This window comes from Anabrus simplex, chromosome 11, assembly GCF_040414725.1.
Source record: "Anabrus simplex isolate iqAnaSimp1 chromosome 11, ASM4041472v1, whole genome shotgun sequence".
Lineage (NCBI taxonomy): Eukaryota > Metazoa > Arthropoda > Insecta > Orthoptera > Tettigoniidae > Anabrus > Anabrus simplex.
Window position 1 is genome coordinate 7,944,765 of NC_090275.1, and position 15,317 is coordinate 7,960,081.

Below are 15,317 nucleotides of genomic sequence, written 5' to 3' on the forward strand. Positions count from 1 at the left end.
TAGGTAACAATACCTTACATCACAGCCTGCACGGTTGCTAGGTAACAATACATTACATCACAGCCTGCACGGTTGCTAGGTAACACTACCTTACATCACAGCCTGCGCGGTTGCTAGGTAACAATACCTTACATCACAGCCTGCACGGTTGCTAGGTAACAATACCTTACATCACAGCCTGCACGGTTGCTAGGTAACAATACATTACATCACAGCCTGCACGGTTGCTAGGTAACAATACCTTACATCACAGCCTGCACGGTTGCTAGGTAACAATACCTTACATCACAGCCTGCACGGTTGCTAGGTAACAATACCTTACATCACAGCCTGCACGGTTGCTAGGTAACAATACATTACATCACAGCCTGCACGGTTGCTAGGTAACAATACCTTACATCACAGCCTGCACGGTTGCTAGGTAACAATACATTACATCACAGCCTGCACGGTTGCTAGGTAACAATACCTTACATCACAGCCTGCACGGTTGCTAGGTAACAATACCTTACATCACAGCCTGCACGGTTGCTAGGTAACAATACCTTACATCACAGCCTGCACGGTTGCTAGGTAACAATACATTACATCACAGCCTGCACGGTTGCTAGGTAACACTACCTTACATCACAGCCTGCGCGGTTGCTAGGTAACAATACCTTACATCACAGCCTGCACGGTTGCTAGGTAACAATACCTTACATCACAGCCTGCACGGTTGCTAGGTAACAATACATTACATCACAGCCTGCACGGTTGCTAGGTAACAATACCTTACATCACAGCCTGCACGGTTGCTAGGTAACAATACCTTACATCACAGCCTGCACGGTTGCTAGGTAACAATACCTTACATCACAGCCTGCACGGTTGCTAGGTAACAGTACCTTACATCACAGCCTGCACGGTTGCTAGGTAACAATACCTTACATCACAGCCTGCACGGTTGCTAGGTAACAATACATTACATCACAGCCTGCACGGTTGCTAGGTAACAATACCTTACATCACAGCCTGCACGGTTGCTAGGTAACAATACCTTACATCACAGCCTGCACGGTTGCTAGGTAACAATACCTTACATCACAGCCTGCACGGTTGCTAGGTAACAATACATTACATCACAGCCTGCACGGTTGCTAGGTAACACTACCTTACATCACAGCCTGCGCGGTTGCTAGGTAACAATACCTTACATCACAGCCTGCACGGTTGCTAGGTAACAATACCTTACATCACAGCCTGCACGGTTGCTAGGTAACAATACATTACATCACAGCCTGCACGGTTGCTAGGTAACAATACCTTACATCACAGCCTGCACGGTTGCTAGGTAACAATACCTTACATCACAGCCTGCACGGTTGCTAGGTAACAATACCTTACATCACAGCCTGCACGGTTGCTAGGTAACAGTACCTTACATCACAGCCTGCACGGTTGCTAGGTAACAATACCTTACATCACAGCCTGCACGGTTGCTAGGTAACAATACATTACATCACAGCCTGCACGGTTGCTAGGTAACAATACCTTACATCACAGCCTGCACGGCTGCTATGGTTACATTTCCGTCACTCATTTTGTCGAGTCACGTTACAGAAATTTTCGGATAAAGACATTAGATATATTTGTGGCAATGTATTGCCGAAATAACGTATTTATTTAGAATGGGTTTGAAATTTCATTGTTAACGTTTTATTTCATAATTCTAAAGAAATTTACTTTTTCTCGTCTATGATTCGTAAATGAGTTTCCACCATTGGGCTCTAGCTGTTCTCAATTAGAGCACGCGACACGCCTCGCGACGTTCAGACTCTTTAACTTAGGGACGATGCAGACAATCCTTTTGATGCTCAGTGTTCGGAATTTTCAAAATTTTGGAATCCCGACAAGCCACTCTAGCCTCAGGAATGCAAAAATTCTGAATTCATTTACTGTCCATATATTTTTCGCCATTTTTCAAATGTTCATTATTTGTTTTGTTTTTACGTATATAAACCACTAAAACACACGACGTGTTAGAGCTACACTAATTGTTAGCCGCGCGGCAAAGTGATTTCGTACCTCAAGATCACAGAACTATTTCTTCGCCTGATGACCAGACTGTTGTTGCTAGCTGCGCCAATCCTCCCTCTTACATTGAGGAAAGCGAAGAATTTTAGGCAGTTAAAACGCAAACTAATTTGGCTGCTAGGAAGTGTTGTCTAGCCTGACCTTCCGTAATGTAGCCAGAATAACATACATTCTGGGGGTACTAATATACTTTACCCCTAATCATGTAGCAGAACCGTTGTGCATCCTAGAGCTTGCTTATTACTAGCTTCAGTATTCTTACCTATTACTGCCCAACTTTCAAATTTTGTAAAGCTCACTGGCCAATAATACACGTATTCTACGTCTTTAGGTTTTTGGTCACAATTATGATCCGTAAAATTGATAACGAATCAGTAGCAATATTCCTATTTTATTTTTCGTTATCATTGTAATGAAATACGGATCACCTTTCTTAATCTCGGATATAACTCGCTTAAGTGCTAACAGTCTCCATTAGTGCACAAAAGACTGACCAACCGCATTAATTTCCAATGCATTTGAACTGCGACAAAAACATTAAATAATTTTGACCATTGACAATGCAGATTTTCTCACTATAATGTCGAAAACGTACCTCAGATTCTATTGAGAGTAAATTATCTTTTAAAATACAAATAGAAGTTCTGGTTGGAATAAAATGCCACAACAACTTCATTGAAACAGAAATCATTATATGCGAATTGGAGATTACACTTTGAAGAAAAATCAGTGAGAATAATGCCTTCCCCTTACTTTTACTTAATACAAGGACTTATTTTGAAATTAGCGATTTTATTGAGGTGCAATGACTTACTGGAAGAGATCAATTAATTTTAAAGTTATGATAGATTTGAATAAATTGATTTACACTGTACAGGGTACTTTCCCAACATTTATCTTTATACTTTAAAAGTATGAGCAAGCTTTCTAGAGTTGATCATTTATATCTCCGTGTCCAATAGCAGCCGGGAACTGGCAGATTGACGCCCTTCGCTCGTCTCTTGTTTTTTGCACTTGCTGTCTCTGTTGTTGTTGGTCGTGAGGTGCTGTCCGGGACCGTGAGTCACGCTCCTTTAAGGTCTATGGTTCGTAACCAGCTCCGCTATTAAACAGCATGTTCTTTTCTTTTCCAGACTATGTAGCTAATTTTAAATTGTATAGTCTAGTCATAGGTTGAAGAGGAACTGAACTACCGAGACTTTTTATGCCCTGCATCACCGTCAGAATTACACAAGTTTATAATCGACAAGTTAACTTAAGAATCACCAATAATATCGGGGTATTTTTGTTTTTTAATGGGATTTATGCTATCGCTGCCCATGCCAACTAATAGAATTTTCATAATAATTGTTATAGCAATTCTTTCCAGCGTCCGAAAGTATAGTTCCATCCCTGGAAAGAAAGGTAATATTAATTAAAATCCTCAAGAAACTCAATATTGAAAACATCCTAGCGATATGAGCTACGAATTTTATGTAAAAACATATAATAAAATATGAGAATATATTCTCTATTTATTCCGAAAATTACAATCCTTTTCTTAATCAGCGTCATTCGCTCGATTAGATTAGCAGTTTGTCTTTTTCTACCACCACAAGTGCTAATGTGACTCAGCGCTTTGTTTCACTTAAGCCCTTACAATCGGTGTGGATATCTTTCAGAAAAGCAAAAACGGTTTAGGGTATTGAATCAAGGAATACTTTACAGGATGAATTATATAAATAAGATAATTTGGCTAGGATTTGAATCAAAAAGAAAACTAGTAAAGAAACAAGCGGTTTTAGGCTGTTTTTCCGGAATTTCTTTTAGGCCGAAGTGATTTTTCAAAATCTTTTTAGTTTGATAGAACTATCAAAGACTCACAGTTTGAAATCCTTCGGGTCCCTTCAGGCCTGAAACTTTCTGCACGACTGAGCAAATTGCTTACGTTTCCCGTAGTATGGGGAACCCCACATTATCTGCTAAGAAATATTTTCTACATTAAAATAACAATGTAACAAAAATATGGTAGGATTTAAAATCACAAAGAACGGGATGGAGGAGGTCAAGAAGAGCGCACAGCAGAGTTGATCCTTAAAAGAAAGGACTTCAGAAATCGAATGTGCAAGTTCCAAAAAGTTCCAGGAGAAACAGCTAAAGAGCGGGCCAGAAGAGTGATAATCTGCCAGGAGTAGACAAGGACAAGAAGTAAAATAATGAATATTTCAAGGAAAATAAGTAATGATTGGCAGGAAAGCCTGAAACCCCGGTCTACAGCTGGCAGCATCAGAAGCACGTAATAATGGCCTTGAAAAAGTCTGTAACAGCCAATGACCAATAAACAATTCCAGATTATAGACATAATGGAGAGAGACTACGGAGAGCAAAAATAAAATATGGTATTCGGAGGAAAATAGCCCAACTCCGACATCTCTGTAGGAAAATTTGTGTAAAATCGCGCGATTCCTTGGTCCTTTTGTTAGAGTATTTATTATAATTATGATTATTATTTATACTGTATATTTATTTATTCCGCTTACCCTTCGGAGTTTGTCTTTCCGCCGGACTCAGTGAGAGTTCCCACCCCACCGCCTCAACGGCAATGCCCTGGAGCGTGAGACATTTGGTCCGGGATAAAATTGAGCAGGAGTACCAATACCTCGCCCAGGCGAACTCACCTTCTACGCTGAAAAGGTGCATTTTGGGGGATGCAGATATTGGAAGGGATAGGCATGGAAGGTGGAATGAAGCGGCCGCGGTGATAACTTAGGTACCATTCCGAGATCTGCCTTGAGAAGAGGTGGGAAACTACGAAAAAGCACTTCAAGGATGTCTGAGGTGGGAGTCGAATCCCTCAGATGACCTCCCGAGGCTGTGTGGATCCCGTTCCAGTTCTCGTACCACTTTTCAGATTTCGATCTCTCTGAGTGTGGCAGCTAATCACACTAACCACTACACCAAAGAGCCGGAATAGGATTCTGCTTCTTATTATTATTTACGATGAGATTTGCTAGGAAACGCGTGCCAATTTCAATTCCTCCTTGCTTGTTCTTTATGCTTTATTCTTTTATCCCCAGAACACTTTGGATCGAGTTTTCTTTTCATTCTTCCTTGGAATCCTTCAATTCTTAAAGTTCTTTTAAAAATCTCTCTTTCTATAGTTTCCTCTTCTCTTAATTTATTTCTCCCTAAAACCTTCTTGACCTCCCGTATCCAGTTCGTTGCTCATATTTTCTGCCAAAAGTACTTGAATATCTGTTTCGTCAATCTGTTTTCATCCATTATATACACTGACTGACAGAGCAAATGCAACACCAAGAAGGAGTGGTTCGAAAGGGATGAAAGTTGGGGAAAAAACAGAGGCGGCACGGACGAATAATTGATGTTTATTTCAAACCGATATGCAGGTTACACAATGCGCACGGCATCGACTCAGTAGGATGTAGGACCACCGCGAGCGGCGATGCACGCAGAAACACGTCGAGGTACAGAGTCAATAAGAGTGCGGATGGTGTCCTGAGGGATGGTTCTCCATTCTCTGTCAACCATTTGCCACAGTTGGTCGTCCGTACGAGGCTGGGGCAGAGTTTGCAAACGGCGTCCAATGAGATCCCACACGTGTTCGATTGGTGAGAGATCCGGAGAGTACGCTGGCCACGGAAGCATCTGTACACCTCGTAGAGCCTGTTGGGAGATGCGAGCAGTGTGTGGGCGGGCATTATCCTGCTGAAACAGAGCATTGGGCAGCCCCTGAAGGTACGGGAGTGCCACCGGCCGCAGCACATGCTGCACGTAGCGGTGGGCATTTAACGTGCCTTGAATACGCACTAGAGGTGACGTGGAATCATACGCAATACCGTCCCAAACCATGATGCCGCGTTGTCTAGCGGTAGGGTGCTCCACAGTTACTGCCGGATTTGACCTTTCTCCACGCCGACGCCACACTCGTCCGCGGTGACTATCACTGACAGAACAGAAGCGTGACTCATCAGAGAACACGACGTTCCGCCATTCCCTCATCCAAGTCGCTCTAGCCCGGCACCATGCCAGGCGTGCACGTCTATGCTGTGGAGTCAATGGTAGTCTTCTGAGCGGACGCCGGGAGTGCAGGCCTCCTTCAACCAATCGACGGGAAATTGTTCTGGTCGATATTGGAACAGCCAGGGTGTCTTGCACATGCTGAAGAATGGCGGTTGACGTGGCGTGCGGGGCTGCCACCGCTTGGCGGCGGATGCGCCGATCCTCGTGTGCTGACGTCACTCGGGCTGCGCCTGGACCCCTCGCACGTGCCACATGTCCCTGCGCCAACCATCTTCGCCACAGGCGCTGCACCGTGGACACATCCCTATGGGTATCGGCTGCGATTTGACGAAGCGACCAACCTGCCCTTCTCAGCCCGATCACCATACCCCTCGTAAAGTCGTCTGTCTGCTGGAAATGCCTCCGTTGACGGCGGCCTGGCATTCTTAGCTATACACGTGTCCTGTGGCACACGACAACACGTTCTACAATGACTGTCGGCTGAGAAATCACGGTACGAAGTGGGCCATTCGCCAACGCCGTGTCCCATTTATCGTTCGCTACGTGCGCAGCACAGCGGCGCATTTCACATCATGAGCATACCTCAGTGACGTCAGTCTACCCTGCAATTGGCATAAAGTTCTGACCACTCCTTGTTGGTGTTGCATTTGCTCTGTCAGTCAGTGTACATATGTCCAAAAAAAAAGCAATCCTTTTTTCTGAGTGTTTCAGATGTTTTTCTATATTCTGGTCTATTTCCTTCTTATATCTTATTTACCTATGGCCTGTTGTTTTCATTGGTTCTAAGATGTAACTTACGATTTTCCTTTCAAGTACTTGTTGTTTTTCTAAAGTACAGTTGAAAACTAGATATTATTATTATTATTATTATTATTATTATTATTATTATTATTATTATTATTATTATTGTACCGGGAGGTACACCTCTGCACCGCTCATTTAAATCTTGCACCTAAAAGAACTCCTCTTCTGGAGAAATCGTGAACTTGAAATTACACCTAGTTAAACCATTACTCAGAAGATGTCACTACAGAAATCTAATGAAATTTTGTTATTTTGAAGTTTCATGTACTGTATGAAATTCTACGTGTTTTGTTTACCATTTATCAAGATGTTGGGACTTTTTTCAACAGATGTCACTGCTAATAAACTATGATCATACCCCCTGGTACGAAGTGGAAGAACTTTGATTTTAAGAAGTTTTGTATTCATAAGTTATTTTTTTACTAAATTACGTTCATTCATTTTTGGATTGGCAATATTGATCTTTTCTTTCCGCCAGTTTTGAATCTAGCCAATCATGAATTTCTGTAATTAATTTTCCGCCTATCACAGGCTTCTTCCTCGATTCTGAGTGTCACTTATGATGATAACCAATAAAACCCTATGGGTGTGTCTTGATTATTCATGAAAGGTCTCGAACTTTCCCCGAAGTTTCTAAAATGCGGATTTTTACGTCTCTTGGCCATTTGTTCGTCATCTAACTAAGTGTGTGTGTGAAGCAGGAGGCGGGAGGCGCCTCTATCATCATGCAGCAGTTCTTCAGCAAGGTAATGGCCAATTAACATCTTTATTTCTTGCTAGCTCCGCAGTTTAACCCAAGGGAGAGGTCCGAAACATTTCTGCCGGCTTATGTAATAACTTCATAAAATATTTAACTGTGAGTCGGGGATAGCGAGTGATGTATCCTCTCGAGCTCCCCTTCATATTGGTTTGAGGTGACTACGTTTTGTAACTGTTTTTTCCTTTGCGTAAAGCTTTAATTTATTATTATACTAGTCACCTCCATAGTTTGGGAATAGTCCCTGTTTCATCGGCCTAGAGCCCTTTAGCTTTTAAGGATGCATATTTAGGAGTGCAAGTACTCGCCTCCATTCAATTTGTGTTTCGGGCCATTTACTTAACCTGTTTCTTTCCGCAAAGGCCCAATAGGTTGGGTACAAGATACCCCTGTTTCAAATTTGTAAATAGTGCCTCGTAAGGCCTGCGATTAGTAGATTCTCATGTAATGTTGCCTTGAGTAGGCTTGGAAAACTGAGAGCACGTCTGCTCTTTTCTAGTGTTGTAAAAGTGCCTCTGGGAGGCTTGATAGTGTGTGTTTGGAGCAAGTGCCCCATGTATTGAGGGATTTCTGCCCTGGTATAAATTTGTGCCTTGTGTAAATTTGGAGCTAGGAGCTCAGGAATTGTAAAGTGAGGGCTTGAAGCCCAAGATCTGTTTATACCACAAGTCTTGTCTTTCCGAAACTTGATTATTGCTACTGGTACCTGTTACATTGTTATTTGTTGATTTTTGAAATTCTAAAGAAATATAAGCTTTGTTAAAGTTTTAAATCAATTCGTGACATTGCAGTTAGACCCATTCACCCCGCCACCTTCTTTCACCTCTGCTGATCCACGGGTAGCCACGTAACAATTATTATTATTATTATTATTATTATTATTATTATTATTATTATTATTATTATTATTATTATTATTCATCATTTTAGAGAGCCCCATTCTCTTGAGAGAAACTTACGTAACTGGATAAATAAACCTCGCGTCTAATTGGGACAAACTCGGTAGCTATGTTGCTACGTTTCTTTTCTAATTTTCGGTGCAATTACATTGAACTTTCACCGGCGCAACCTTCACGAATAATGAAATGGAAATGAATGTTAATGAGACGTGCAGCAACAGGTAGAAGGAGCAGAGGAAGACAATGGATAAGGCAAGACGTGCAGCTAAATACAGCCCACAATTTACCAATTACTGTGTTGGTTATTGGAAGAGATAGCAATCTCGCTGCATGTCGCCAATGATGACGTAAGATAGCCACCTGGCCAGGGAATTACTTCTGACCTTGGGATACGACAGAAAAATTATGTCCTTCTCTGAGGACTAACGAACCTGTGAGAAAAACCGCAACCTTATCATTTGAAGTTTTTTATAAGAGCCTACATTCTCACTTACCTAATGTTGGTCGTCGTTTCACAGTGCAAGTCCAAGAAACTACAACTAATTTAATGGGCAGTTCCTATGAGCATTTTAAAAGCTTTGTGGTATGTGTGTCCAAACCTCAGCCCCACTTCCTGATGGGGGATTTGTACATCCCTCAGTATTATTTTAATATGAACCTGATCCTTGTTTTTTTACATTGCAGTGTTGTCAGGGCATTGAGGAAGGCAAAGGGAACCAAATGCACTAATTTAACAAATCTCCGATAAATTGTGCAAATATGCATTGTGAAAACGTGTCTGACTTATAGGGGTTTGAATAACGATGCCGTGAGCGGTTTGCGCTTCTCTTTTTTTAGCCACAACAGGTTCCTCAGACGGTGGATATCAATACGGCCAGTCAGAATAGCTGATCAGTTCTAGAAATTCCAGTCCACTCGTTGATTTCTTATCCACAATGTTCTCCTTATTCCAACCCCTCTTTGACCCTCATCTCGGCCTTCTAGTAGCCGCTGCAACGTCTGCTTACGGTCATTTCTTGGTTTGTTGCCAAAGTAAAAGATCTTCCTTTCTGTGGTCATAAAATGCGATATATTAGTAGGTACTTAAAAGACATCACGAGGTAAGTAATGCAGGCATCATAAATACTAGATAAGTACCATAAGATACGTATCATAATGAGCAATGATTAAAGTGGTTAATGAGGCAAAATGAAATGTGAACTATAAACTTACTAATTATGAATGCTAAACAGAATATTAAAAAGATAGGAATGTGGAATATAAATTTAATTCAATTATGATAATAATGGAAATGTCCGAATAAATAAACTACAGCCCACAGGAGTTGTCAACAAAATTTCATGTATAACTGAGAAGAATATTACAACAAACTGAAACTTTATCTCTTAAGGAATTTTCATTGTTGCTTCAAATTGCTCTACCTAACCTATGCACCCCTGGTTTCCACAGCTACCACCAGAGCTTACCACACACAACTCCACATGCTACTGACAGATGTCAAGCACCTCTGACAGCCCGCCAAACATTCAAATTACCTGCGCACCACATTTCAAATTCCCGCCACACACAAGCATTCCCGCCTTCAACTGACCAATCAGAAGCCAATTTGGTCTGTATTTCCCACACTAAAGTAGATGTATTCCTAGGGATAACTTACAGATTAAATAATGGACAATTAATCTCAGTATTCTCCAGAACAGTTCGCCCAGCCACCGCTTCAATTACTCCCGACACAGAAGAACTCTTTCAAAAATCGGTTAAAATAAATGTTAGCCATATAACTATAACACATATGTATATTCCGTCATTATTACTAAAAGAAATGTATTAAATTGAAAATATAACGACGAGGAAGTACTTTTAATGCTCATTTAGCCGCCAGAGTTCCTGCAACACTTTAACTTTCATATTCATAGGCAGCTCTAGCAACGCTGAAGAGGACAGTAAGGGAATCGGCACGTGTGAGCTTTCAGTTGGCCGGCCCCGTGGTGTAGGGTTAGCGTGCCTGCCTCTCGCCCGGAGGTCCTGGGTTCGATTCACGGCCAGGTCAGGGATTTTTCTCTCGACCTGAGGGCTGGTTCGAGGTCCACTCAGCCTACGTGATTAGAATTGAGGAGCTATCTGACGGTGAGATGGCGGCCCCGGTCTCGAAAGCCCAGAATAACGGCCAAGAGGATGCGTCGTGCTGACCACACGACCCCTTGTCATCTGCAGGCCTCCGGGATGAGCAGCGGTCACTGGGCAGGTCAAATCCCTTTCAAGGGCGTTAAGTGCCGTGAGGGTTTTATTTTGGTTTGAAGCTTTCAGTTGCTTTCCTCACTGATACAGTACGTTCTATTCCATATTAGGCTACAAGTCCACGGAAATTTATACACAGCATTCCTCACAGGGATTGATGGCATAAGAAACTGTATACCCGAATCACTTTCATATTGTCAAATTCAAGGATGAATCCGAGGGAGATTTACGAGGGTAAGAGACGTTTTTGTCCGTTGAGCACAGAAAATACTGAATTCTACCGACCTCGGTTTGTATATGATTTATTGTGGTTTAAAACTCATAACTAAGGCTCCTAAACTGAATACCTATAAATTCGATAAACAGACCAGGAAAGGACCTAACAACTGGCAAAAACGAAGTAAAAATGCGATCCGAATTAATTGCATTTTAATTGCATATTTAATGAAGAAATATAATGTTCAAAATTGCAAAATGCTGGTGGTGCAATATGCAGTGCAAAAACATACGAGTGAAACACTTCTTTTAGATTCACACCATTTTAAAAAGGAATTTCGTGTTTGGTACTTGCAGAATATAGAATGAAATATTTTTCCCACCTAGTATGAATTCGGCCAACCCTCAAAGGACATGTGGAGAAATCATATTGCCTTAAACACACTAAGGTTACAGAAATTGTAATTCGGAAACCTGACCTCAGTTGGCTTCGCAGTATACCATAAGTCATCTCCAGATTCTTAGGTGTAGCGGATCCTCGGTTTACAGACAGCACATTGCTAAACATCGAGAAACTCCTCTCCACGTCAGCGGATGTTAAGGGTTCATACTCGAATCATGTGAGATCTTCCTCTTCAAAAATATTCACATCAAAATTTTCTCCTTCCAGTATTTCACTTATCTTGCACATAATTTGATACCCCTGGTTTCTTCAAGCACTTGTTTCGTGTTTTCATTTCATTTATTTTCATTCCGTCTCTTTTCAGATATGGTTCAAATATATGTATATACTAGAAAAAAGATGTTCAAGAGGTGATGGATAAACTAATGATGATTCGAATTGAGAACGGGCAGGGAGATGTAGTCGAAACACGGTAAAGCAGCAAACAAAAGCCCTTAAGACCTAAAAAAGGGCTAAAGAAGACCAATAAGCCAAAAACGCCGAGAAAAGGAAAATAAAACCCAGCAGTTTGTGACCCTGAATGAACATATATTATGTTGAGGCCCGTCTTCCGACACTCCAGAAAAAGGATTGTTCCACAACTTCCAACACATCACTTTAGTAGCTATAAAAATCAGAGACTTTCAAAACGTGTCTCTCATTATCGAAATGTCATTTTCCTTGGATGAAAAGTCAGTGAAGTAGTCCTCAGTACAGAGAGCCTCGGGTTCGATTCCAGGCCAGTTTAGGGACTTTAATGTAAAATTCTTAATTTACTTGTTCGAGGAGTGGGTGCCTATGCTGCCATAAATATTCCTGCAACTCGTACACAATGCAATCCCCCATCACAGTAACACGCAGTTTAACATACTCGATAGGCTTTTGCTCACCCTCCTTCGAGGGTCTGCCCTACAAGGGCTGCGCCATATCATCAATAGCCACACGAAGTTTTTATTATTATTATTATTATTATTATTATTATTATTATTATTATTATTAATATTATTATTATTATTATTTCCTAAGGTATAATTCCGACCAAACATATAATGGGGTATCTGTTATGTATAGACCACTTCAAGGACAATTAAATTAAATTAAACCAAATTAATTGTTCACACTCCGGTTCGTTTTTTTTGGAACACTAGCCCATTAGAATTCATAATCAACATAAAAAAACGTTGATCTCATATGCATAGCAAATTCTTTGTATCCATCATGTCTAAAACATCGAAGAATACATCAAATACGAGAGATTTTCATTCTGAAAATGAATTCTTTAGCACGTTTCAAACACCAGCAAACGTATAGTTAAGAAAATAGGCAATATTTGTGCAACCATTCAGGGAGTATTCCTGAAATGTGACCCATATATGCTATTAATAATCGTAATAACAATCGTATGGCCTCGGCTACCATGTGCAGACATTTCAATTTGACGCCATTTGGCAGTCAGCTCGTCAATTTCGACGGTTTTTTTACTCAGGCGCATTAGATGGCAGAGTAAAGCGAATCCCTCTTGGCCGTCTGTGGCTGAGATTTAATGAATTTTGTCGGGTAAGCACCATACGTGTCAACAGAGATCTTTCACATGCCGACATCATACGAAATGGAGTGTCGAAAAGACTTTTTTCCGCCCTTCAAACGTCTGACTCCCTCTGCCGGGTTTGAACCCGCTATCTTGGGATCCGGACGCCGACACTCTACCACTGATTCACTATGGAGTCTTTTGAACAACGTGACAAAACATTGATTTTGTGAGTTGTTCTTGGTTCTTCAAAATTTTGTCGCCATTTTTTTCAAAAGTAAAAGTAAATAAAAAGGGGCAATTGTTTCACTCCACTTGACTTGTTTTCTTCTAGAGAATGAGATAACAGGTACTATGTATAAATATTTCAGAAATATTCACAACGTTTTGGTAGCCTCTCGCCTCTAGTCCCTCCAGATTTTAATTTAATGTGACCATTTTGGCTCATCTTTGAGAATTGTAAATCTAAAGATTTTTTGTAAAATATGAACTGAATCATTCGATTAAGTTACGAAATATGAGGTCAGAATAATATGATACTTTGATTACTCATCGATCAAGAGCGTAAATAGTGCAAATAAAACAACAAATATGCAGAGCAGTGTTGTACTCACATGACACACCCACCATCCTGACTGAAGCATACAATGTTTCAGTAAAATTCAATTATCTAAATAAAAACTACTGAGAAGGTTTGCACGTCAATCAGTACAGAGACTAAATAATATAAAGTCTATTAGATGAAGTTATAAAAACAAAATTTGAAATTTTCTATAGTGTATACAACGCTATTTGTTTATTTGTTTGTTTGTATTTTGGTCGGACAAATCGAGAGTTTGCAAAATCGCTGTTTTTGCATTATCACTTATTACTATCTTATAGAAAGAAAGGAGAAATGAAGACCTAAGGCCCCATGTTTGATACATCGACCTGATTAAGACGAATAATGATACAAATTCTATACGACACTTTGCTGTAACGTAATCATGCCGATACCTCTACGACGTTGCATGCAAATATATTTTCAGAGTCCTCTCAGGGTTATAAGATTCTCCTCACGCCCTTCATAACAAATTCTTTCTTGTGGCTGTTCGTGGACTGGGTGCCGCGCGTTCAGATCGAGCCCCCCACAGTGCAGTTGAGTAGCTCCATGTTCGGGCCAGCCCGCTTCTCGGAACAGAACGGTAGTGGCCAGTAATGTTCTATTATTTGAACTTGTCTCGTCATGACAGTGATTGGTCAGGAAGTCGGGAGGGAGCGTCACATTCACCACCACCATTCTCGTCTCTCATTTAATACAGGCCACACTCTGACCCTTTCTCACGAGAATTCTTACTTATAAACACTTCGTCATTATTTTAGAGCTCCTGAAGTTTTCGAACATTTAATTCTACAGCGTATTTGTTTAAATAATTGCCCATTTCCTTTTGTTCAAACTTTGTTTATCAATAACCTGGAAAAGATTTGTTTATCAATAACCTGGAAAAGAATGGACCGGTTTTGGCTTATATAAAATTTCCTAACCAATGACACATTTCCGAAGTATAAAAGTTAGGAAAGAAATGCACTTGCTTTTGGAAGGATGGCACATCATCGAACATATTCTAGGTTGTCAGGTAGTATGAATAGAAGAGAGTAAATATACATCTAAATATCAAAGTGGGTTCGGTTCCAGTCCTGATTAATGCATGGAGATTTGTAAAATGAAAATCACGTCCTTGTAATACCGATTAGATATAAAACTGAAGACCTTCTACATGCTAAAATATGAACGCAATTTAGTTACTCAAATATTTCGAGAATACCGATATCATAATAATTCATTTTTTGGCATTGGAAGCAAAATATAATAGAAATTGAGACGTTGCCAGACAGTGAAGCGCCCTGAAGGCTTACACTCAGCTGAAACTCTTAACCTAGTAAGAACAGGAGTACTTAAGGGAGTAGAAATAGTGGAACGAAAGATTGTCAGAAAGACATTGGGACTGCGAGGAACACAGGACGGTCAATTTAGAAAATGAGCGAACAAAGAACTGTATACCAAGATAGGAAAAATTTCGGAAATCATCCGGAAAAGAAGAGGCGTGTTCTTCGGACATATCCTGAGAGTGGGTCTGGGAAGGTTTCCTGAGAACAAGAGAACCAAAGTACGCTGGATCCAAGAGGAGCAAAGCGATCTATAAGGAATGGGAATACAGGAACCAGAGGTCTACAACAGAGTGACTTTTAAATCAATTATTCAGGCTTGCACAAGTTTACAGGACAGAACTAGGCCCAGAACAAAATCATCAGGGACAGAAGAGCGAAGAAGGTTGCAAACTATGAAAATGAAAGAAT